Here is a 7,684-nt window from a genome sequence, read left to right as displayed (position 1 = left end):
CAAACAAACAAACAAACAATAAATAAATAAACCCCAAAACTTAAATACTAATTTCAAGATAATTTAAGAAAGTATTTGTATAGCATTGATATTGGGGAGAAGTTTTTCAACTAACACTGGAAACTCAGCAGATGTAAAGAAAAAAATTACTTATTCAATAACATTAAAGTCTTCCAATTCTTCTCCATGCTATATCTCTTCCTTTGTCAACACTTTTCGGTTTTTGTTCATTAACTTTGAATCCTATCACCCTGTCAAAATCACAAATTAATACCAACAACTTTAAGATTTCTTAGAATTTTCTACATACTTTTTTTTGTTTTCGTAAATAAAAGTAGTTTCACATCTTTATTTCCACACTTCATTCCTCTCTGTCCTTCTTTTTCCTTATTTTGTGGACTAAGGCATCCAGCATGATAGTAAGTGAATGTGGTGAGAGAAGATATCCTCACCTTGTTCCAGAGGTTAGGTGGGAAACATTCAGCATTTCACTACTAACTGGATCAGTTGTTTGTTCTTCATAGATGCATTTCGTTAGGTGAGAAAATTTTCCTTCTATTCTTTGTTTGCCATCAAACAAACAAACAAACCAGGAATGAGTTTCAATTTTGTCAAATACCTTTTTTGAATTTATTGAAATTATTGTATATTCTCTTTTGTTCTGTTAAGGAAGTCACTTGCATTCATTAATTTTCAAATGTTGAATGAAATTTATATTTCTAAACTATACTTGGTTGAGATGTGTTATTCCTGTTATATATGTCTGGATTTGGCTTGCTCATGTTTGGCTTGCTTTTTTAGAGGATTTTTTGCACACATGTTTATGAGAAAGTTGTGCATAATTTTTTGTTATTGGATCTTTTGGTATCGGTTATGTTCTATTTGGTTTTGGTATCAGGATTTTGCCTACATAAAAAATGAGTTGGGAAATTTTTTCTCCTTTTATTTTCTGCAATTTATGAATATTTGTATAACATTTTCTAAAAATGAAAGAATTCAACCCGAAACTATTAGCATTTAGAATTTTCTTTGTGCCAAATTTTTAAGGTATAAATGCAATTTTTTTTTCATCAAGGGATAATCTTACTATTTTTTTCTTGTCAGTTTTAGAGAATTGTATTTTTTCAAGAGATTTGTTCATTTCACCTAAGTTATTGTATTTCTGGAGATAATGTTGTTCATTATAGTATTTTTAAATTTTACTTTTAATGTCTATAGAATCTGTGGATATTACCTAAAGATAATTTGTATTTTATTTAATTTGTATTTAATTGTCATTTTTCTCAATTAGTCTTGCTTAGCATTTATCAGTTTTATTAATCTTTTCCAAAAATTGATTTTTTTGTAGTTTATATGTATTCTATCAATTCCTGCTCTTTATGATTTCTTTGTCCTATTTACTTTGGATTTAATTTGCTTGTCTTTTTCTAGATTCTTAAGATAGAACTTAAGTTCACTGACTTCAAACTATTTTCTCTTATGTAGACATGCAGTAATATATTTTCCTGTAAGTACCACTTTAGCTGCAAGTTTTAGTATGCATTGCTTTCATTGTCATTAAGTTTGAAGCATTTTCCAATTTCTTTTGTGATTTTTTCTTTGACTTTATTATTTAAGAGGATATTATTTGACTTTCTAATATATGGGGATTTCATAGGTAACTGTTATTAATTATAACATAATTTTGTGGTCAACAAATATAATTAGTATTTTAAAAAGTTGTTGAGTCTATTAGGAGATGGAAATGGTAATATCCCTGATTTTGATCATCACACATTGTATAAATGTACTAAATTATCATTATGTGCCCCATGAATAACTATAAACTAGTATCTGTTGACTTAAAAATGCAAAGATGATAAATCTTTCCCACTCGTTTGGTTAGATTCTTAACTTTCTCCCTGATTATACACCATGGGGAGGAAATCTAGGTTCAAGTTTTCTAACAATCTGAAACTTTCAAAGACAAAGGCTATAGAACAGTGCATACCAGTTATATACCATATTCCATGAACAAAATGTGCATGTGCATATCCAGGGCTGTTTTTCAAAGTACCAGATGGTGGGTTTTCTGGGCATATCCTTCCTTTTCCATTCTGGTAATATTTCAGGGCCATTTGTTTCTTTTCCTCACTGCACAGAATATAAGAAATGAAGACTCAGGAAAAGAAGATGCTGGCTAACATAAGGAATAGGAAGACGAAAATTTTGCTGTTTGAATCAAGGATAAAGTTGGCCACATTAAAATTTTAAATAGTTATTTGCAGAAACATTGATTATCAGTTAACAGCGCAGTTGGCAAGAGATTCAGGACTTCACCCAAAATGGGCCAGGGAAATAACTTTTAAGGTGCTAATGAAAGAAGATAAAACATTTGATTGGTTAAGTGGAAAGCTCCTAGTTGCAAGTTAATTGTTGGTGTATAATGATTAATCTTGAGTTTCTTTTTCTATTGAGTTGTGGTTTGTTTTGCTTCAATAGGAAGTTAGGTACTGGAGCTGTCTCAGTCAAATAACCTCCAATTTTTTAAAACAGTTTTGAAGAGTGAGTTTTTCTTTGTTTTCTCTTAGATCAGAACTAGATTAGAAGACTTGTTGGTGAAGGAGGCAGGGATGGAGAAAAATGCAGAATTGTAATTTCAGGGCAGAACTCAGTTCTGGGAGGGCTGCCATTGTATTAGAATCATGGCATCATCTAGAAGGGAACGGAGCACCAGACAAATTCCGAAGGACAAAGCTCATCTTCCTTCCTTCATTATCTTTTTTCTCTCCTCTTCTTTCTCTTCTTTCTTTTCCCCGCTCCTTCTTTCCCACCTCTTCCTTTTTGTCTACCTTCTTCTATTTCTTTTCTCTCACCATTAGAAATGGAGTCTTATTTCATAAATGTATAAAATTATCATTTGTCAGTTTGAAAGAAAAAAGAAGAGAAAAGAATCAATAGGAAAAGAACAGAAATGGAGTCAGTTGATGCAGTCCGACATTGACTGTGTTAGGGGAATTTTGATAGGTAAAAGCATCACCAGTGTAAAAGAGAAAAATGCTATGAAAACAAAGAGGAATGAGAAATATGTACAAATACACTGAGGTACAAGGGAATTTTAAATATTTTATTAGAGGAAACAATGACTCATGTATTAGGCAGCTCCAAACTGGAGCTGGTTCAAGGCTGTGTCCAGAGGATGCAAGAAGGTGGTTTTTGCAGGGGAACATGGGAGCAAAGCCAGAAGTGTTTTTGAATTCTTTCAGTTACTCAGTTTTCTTATTTGGTCTGTCTTTCTCAGCAGTCCCTAGTTCTATGTTAATTGGGAGCCTCTGGTGGGTCAGAATGTAGTTTCAATTTTATTCAATATAGTCCTATGTAGAAACCAAGGTAAGATTAAGGTAATTTCTGAGACCTGGGGTCTTTATTCACTCAAATATTTTTCAGGCCTGTCTCCATTTTAATTTATGTTGGCAAAGTTCAATCAAATAGAGACACAGACAATCTGGCTTCCTCTGGAAAGGACACGTGATTTTTTAAAGTGACAGACCCTGTGGCTTGGACAGGTGACATGACTGGCCCTGAACACTAGACACCACCAATGCCACCATGACATCTGCTGCCCCTAGACCTTGTTAAATTAAGGACCACGAGATGGGGACCTAAGCTGCAGGGCCAGGTTGCATTTCCCCAGTGCTGGCACCTTGAACATCCCAACTCACATCAAAAGCTGGAGGAGATGTTTATGGTGAATTGGGCATATTTCCAAAGCCCCAGATATGTGAAGGAAGCAAGCACTTGATTCTTAAAGTTTCAGAAAGTGGGGAATTCCTCCTGCATGGCAAGAGGGTTCAGATGCTGGGTGACAAGGATGTGATGAAGGACCCTCATTAGACCAACACGCTGCAGCTGACCCTGTAGAAAAATTATGAATCCATAATAATCCATGTCACAAATACACACCTGTGCACAACCTCTTGGCCAGTACCAGACATGGATGAGAAAATAGAGGGAAGGCTTAGATTTACTCTGTGATGATGGTTGTTACAATATCCAGTATCAATTCAACTATCTACAACAAGAATTGGAAACTTAAAAATCATTTTCCAGGAAAAAGAATTGTTCTGAAGTTACGGAAAAACATAGACACCAGTAATGGTTTTAAAATATCTTAATCTATCAGTAAGTACTGCACGAGTGTCCTGTTGCTACTGTAACAAGTCACCAAAAACTCAATGTCTTGTGAATTATTATCTTATAGTTCTGAAGATCAGAAATCTAAAATGAATTTCACTGCACTATATTGATGTTCTGTGGGTAAGTTTGCATTCCTTTCTAGAGGCTATATGGGCCACTGTATCCTTGCCTGTTCCAACTTCTAGAGGCTGCACCACCTTCCTTGGCTGGTAGTCCTCATCCTTTTCCAAAGCCAGCGGTGGGCGATTAAGTAATTCCCACGTCACATCATTCTGACACATTCATTCAACCCTTGGTGGAACTAAAATTCTCTGAAGAGCCTGACTCTTGTTTGAACTTAGCTGAGTAGAACATCATGATTCTGGAGAGATGGAATATCGCAAGTTGAGTCAAAATTATCTTGGGCTATTCCAGTTCCTTTAATAACCATTTACTTTCAACCTCTGTATGTGACCTAACATCCTTATGACTCTTAGATAAAATTCTCAGAATGTGTCATTAATCACAGCTTCCACCAACACTAAAACTAACAATGTCTTTAGAAGTGATGTCTGTGCTTTGATGTAGTCCACCTAGTTAATGTCAAAATCAGCGTACTTGGTAAATGTATTAATTTATGCCTTCTTTTTTCATTGGCTACAAAAGTTCATTTATCCTCTTTTGAGTTGGTAGATCATATTCAGGATAATGTAAACCCGTGAACCTAAGCCACTGTCAGAAGATTGGACTTAGAATCAATTATTTTCTTATTTAATTTAAAGCAAAATTGTTATTTTTTGATGGCTTTTTCACTTACACGCACACAATTTTGAATGAACTGGGTTCTGCAGGATAATCTCCCCTTCTGAACATCTTTAACTGGATCACAAGTATTCTCTTTTGCTATGTAAAGTAACAAAGTCACAGGTTCCAGGAACTGGGATATGGCTGTGCTAGGTTGAGTTTATCTTGTCTATTGTGGTTGCTTGACACAGGACACTTTTCCATACCTGTTGGTCAGTGCTTGCTCCTCACTTCTGAAAGTCAACTGAAGAAGTGACTTTCTTCTGAAGCATAGTCCGAAGAACAGCTATTGAGAGCCAATCAATCAACCACTGAGTTCCAGAGATACTGAGTGCCCTTCTGGGACTGAAATCAGAACAGTGAGACTTCAAATTTCTTCACACACTGTGTCCCCATTCCTCTTCTTCCCGCTGGCCTCACTGCCAGCCTTATTGTTCCCACTCCTCATTCCTATTCTTGCTACTCCTGACCCCACAGCTTGTGGCCCTCCCACATACACACCATGCAGGCTAACACAGGAAGGGGTTGCCCACATCTCAGATGAAGGTGAAGGAATATTTTGCACCTGGAGGAGATGCACAGATACATTTCTCTCTGGTCAACACCTGCTTTTGAGGAGACTAAGGAAGATGACTGCACCTGAGAGCTAAGTATCCACAGCAGCCCCAAGGACTGGGAAGTGCTCTAGGGATGCAGTGACCAGCAGTCAGGAAACTGTTCCTCCTGGCTAGAATCCTGCCATCTCCCCCAGGAACTCGATATACACAAACTCTTCCCCAGGAGACCCTCTTGGTATCCAGGAGACACACAGGACCTCAATGGTTACAGGAATTGTCAGCAGCAGGGAAGACTGACCAGTGCAGACTCAAAGAAACCATCCAACTGCCACCTTAGATCTTGCCAAGTGTATGGAACCAAAGACAGCAGGCTTCCAGGTACACCCAATGTGCCTCCACCTCCCCTTTCACTGTGTGCTGATAGCCTCAGGTGAGAGTTCTGCATCCAAAGCCAGCCTCTGAGGAAATAAGGGCCACATCTAAAATAAACTGACACTTGGGAAATCCTGAAGTCATCAGTGGAAAATTTCTAGGTCTTGAATTTGAACTTAATATTGAGTTGCTTGTGAAGACTATACTTTGAGGTAGTGTCTTAATTTTACTAAGTTGGCTTAAGTTAGAGATTATTGTTTTTGGTTTTTCATTTTTAATTTCAGTATTACTTTGCATATGAATTAAGTGTCTGGCAGGCAGAAAAAGCGGCCTCCCCCAGGAGATCCTCTTCCTGATCCTTGGAACCTGTAAATGTTTCATTATCTATTGAGGGACTTTGCAGATGGGATTATGTTAAGGATTCTGAGATGGGGAGACCATCCTGGATGGCACAGGGCAATTGACAAAATCCAAGTAACCCCATAGGTCTTTAAAATGGAAGAGGAGGCAGAGAAAGAAGCCATAGTGATGGAACAGGCACTCTACCAGCTGTCGCTGCTTTTGAAGATAGAAGCAGCAGCCACCAGCCAAGATGTGGGTGGCTGCTAGAGCCAGAAAAGGCAAAGAAGCAGGATGTGCCTGAGATCCTCCACTGGGTGGGGCAGTCTTGGTCTTCAGTGAGTTTAGGCCAATGGACCCTCTGTTGACTCCTAACCTACAGCTCTAACATAATGGGTTTGTGTTCTTCTCAGCCATGGTTGTGAAAATTTGTTACCGGAGCAATGGAAAACCATCACTAGTGCCTCTCTCACTCACTTCAGTACTGAGATCTGAGGGACATGATGAACTCTAAATTCTGAAGGTCTTAGGTGGGCAGGTCAAGAGGTAGTATTAACATATTATAAGTGATACAATAGGCACATGTCCTTTGTTTTCTTTTCTGTCCCTTTTTATGGGATTTTCACTTTATTTTCCTCACAAGATTCCCCATGGTTTTTATTTGGAGAAAATTGGAAGACAGTGGTAGACTGAGGTTTTCCCCTTTCCTTTTCTTTCTTACAGAATGAGTTCTGTTTCTGTTGCACACAAGGAAAAGAATGTAATTTTAAAGAATTATATACTGGAGGATCTGCCTCCAGGATGTTTTGCTGTTACCTTTTTAAAAATTATTAATTCAAAGAGCTGTTTTTCCAAAATCACAAAAGGTGAAATACAATAGATTTAAAAGTTTTCTCCAAAAGTAGCTTGGGATTGTATCCACCAGGTCTCAGACTTACAAGATCTGATATGTTGTTGTCATAAACTTGCTAGTTAGTAAGTTGACTTGCTAAGTATGAATATTTGCGTTGTCCTGTGATCATTGATTATTTCATAAAGGTCAGCAACCCTTGAAGCACAGAGAAAAAGGAAGGAAATCTGTAGGCTGCTGCAATAACCTCAGGGCCAGAGGTCCCTACCGTTGGCCACTTTATCTTTAAATGATATTGAATGCGCCTGAGGACTTTCCAACCTCTCAGCTAATTCTGCCAGTGAAGATTTCAAAGTCAAAAGCACTCATGCAAATACTTTAAACACTTGAGTGTAAAGCACAGGTTGACTTCAGATCTCCCCATACAAGTGGCCATGTCTCTATAGAGGGCAGTCTCCTGAAGGGCCTTCTTGTTGCTGCTGGTAATGGTGGTGGTTTCGTTGATGATGATTACAGTTTTTGTTCTGTCATTGTGTTAATTTTTAACTATTTCTAGGAAATAATTGTAGAGTAATAACTTTAATTCTGGGAAGCAAAAGGACACAGA

This window comes from Sciurus carolinensis, chromosome 1 (assembly GCF_902686445.1).
Source record: "Sciurus carolinensis chromosome 1, mSciCar1.2, whole genome shotgun sequence".
NCBI lineage: Eukaryota > Metazoa > Chordata > Mammalia > Rodentia > Sciuridae > Sciurus > Sciurus carolinensis.
This window is presented reverse-complemented; position numbering follows the sequence as displayed.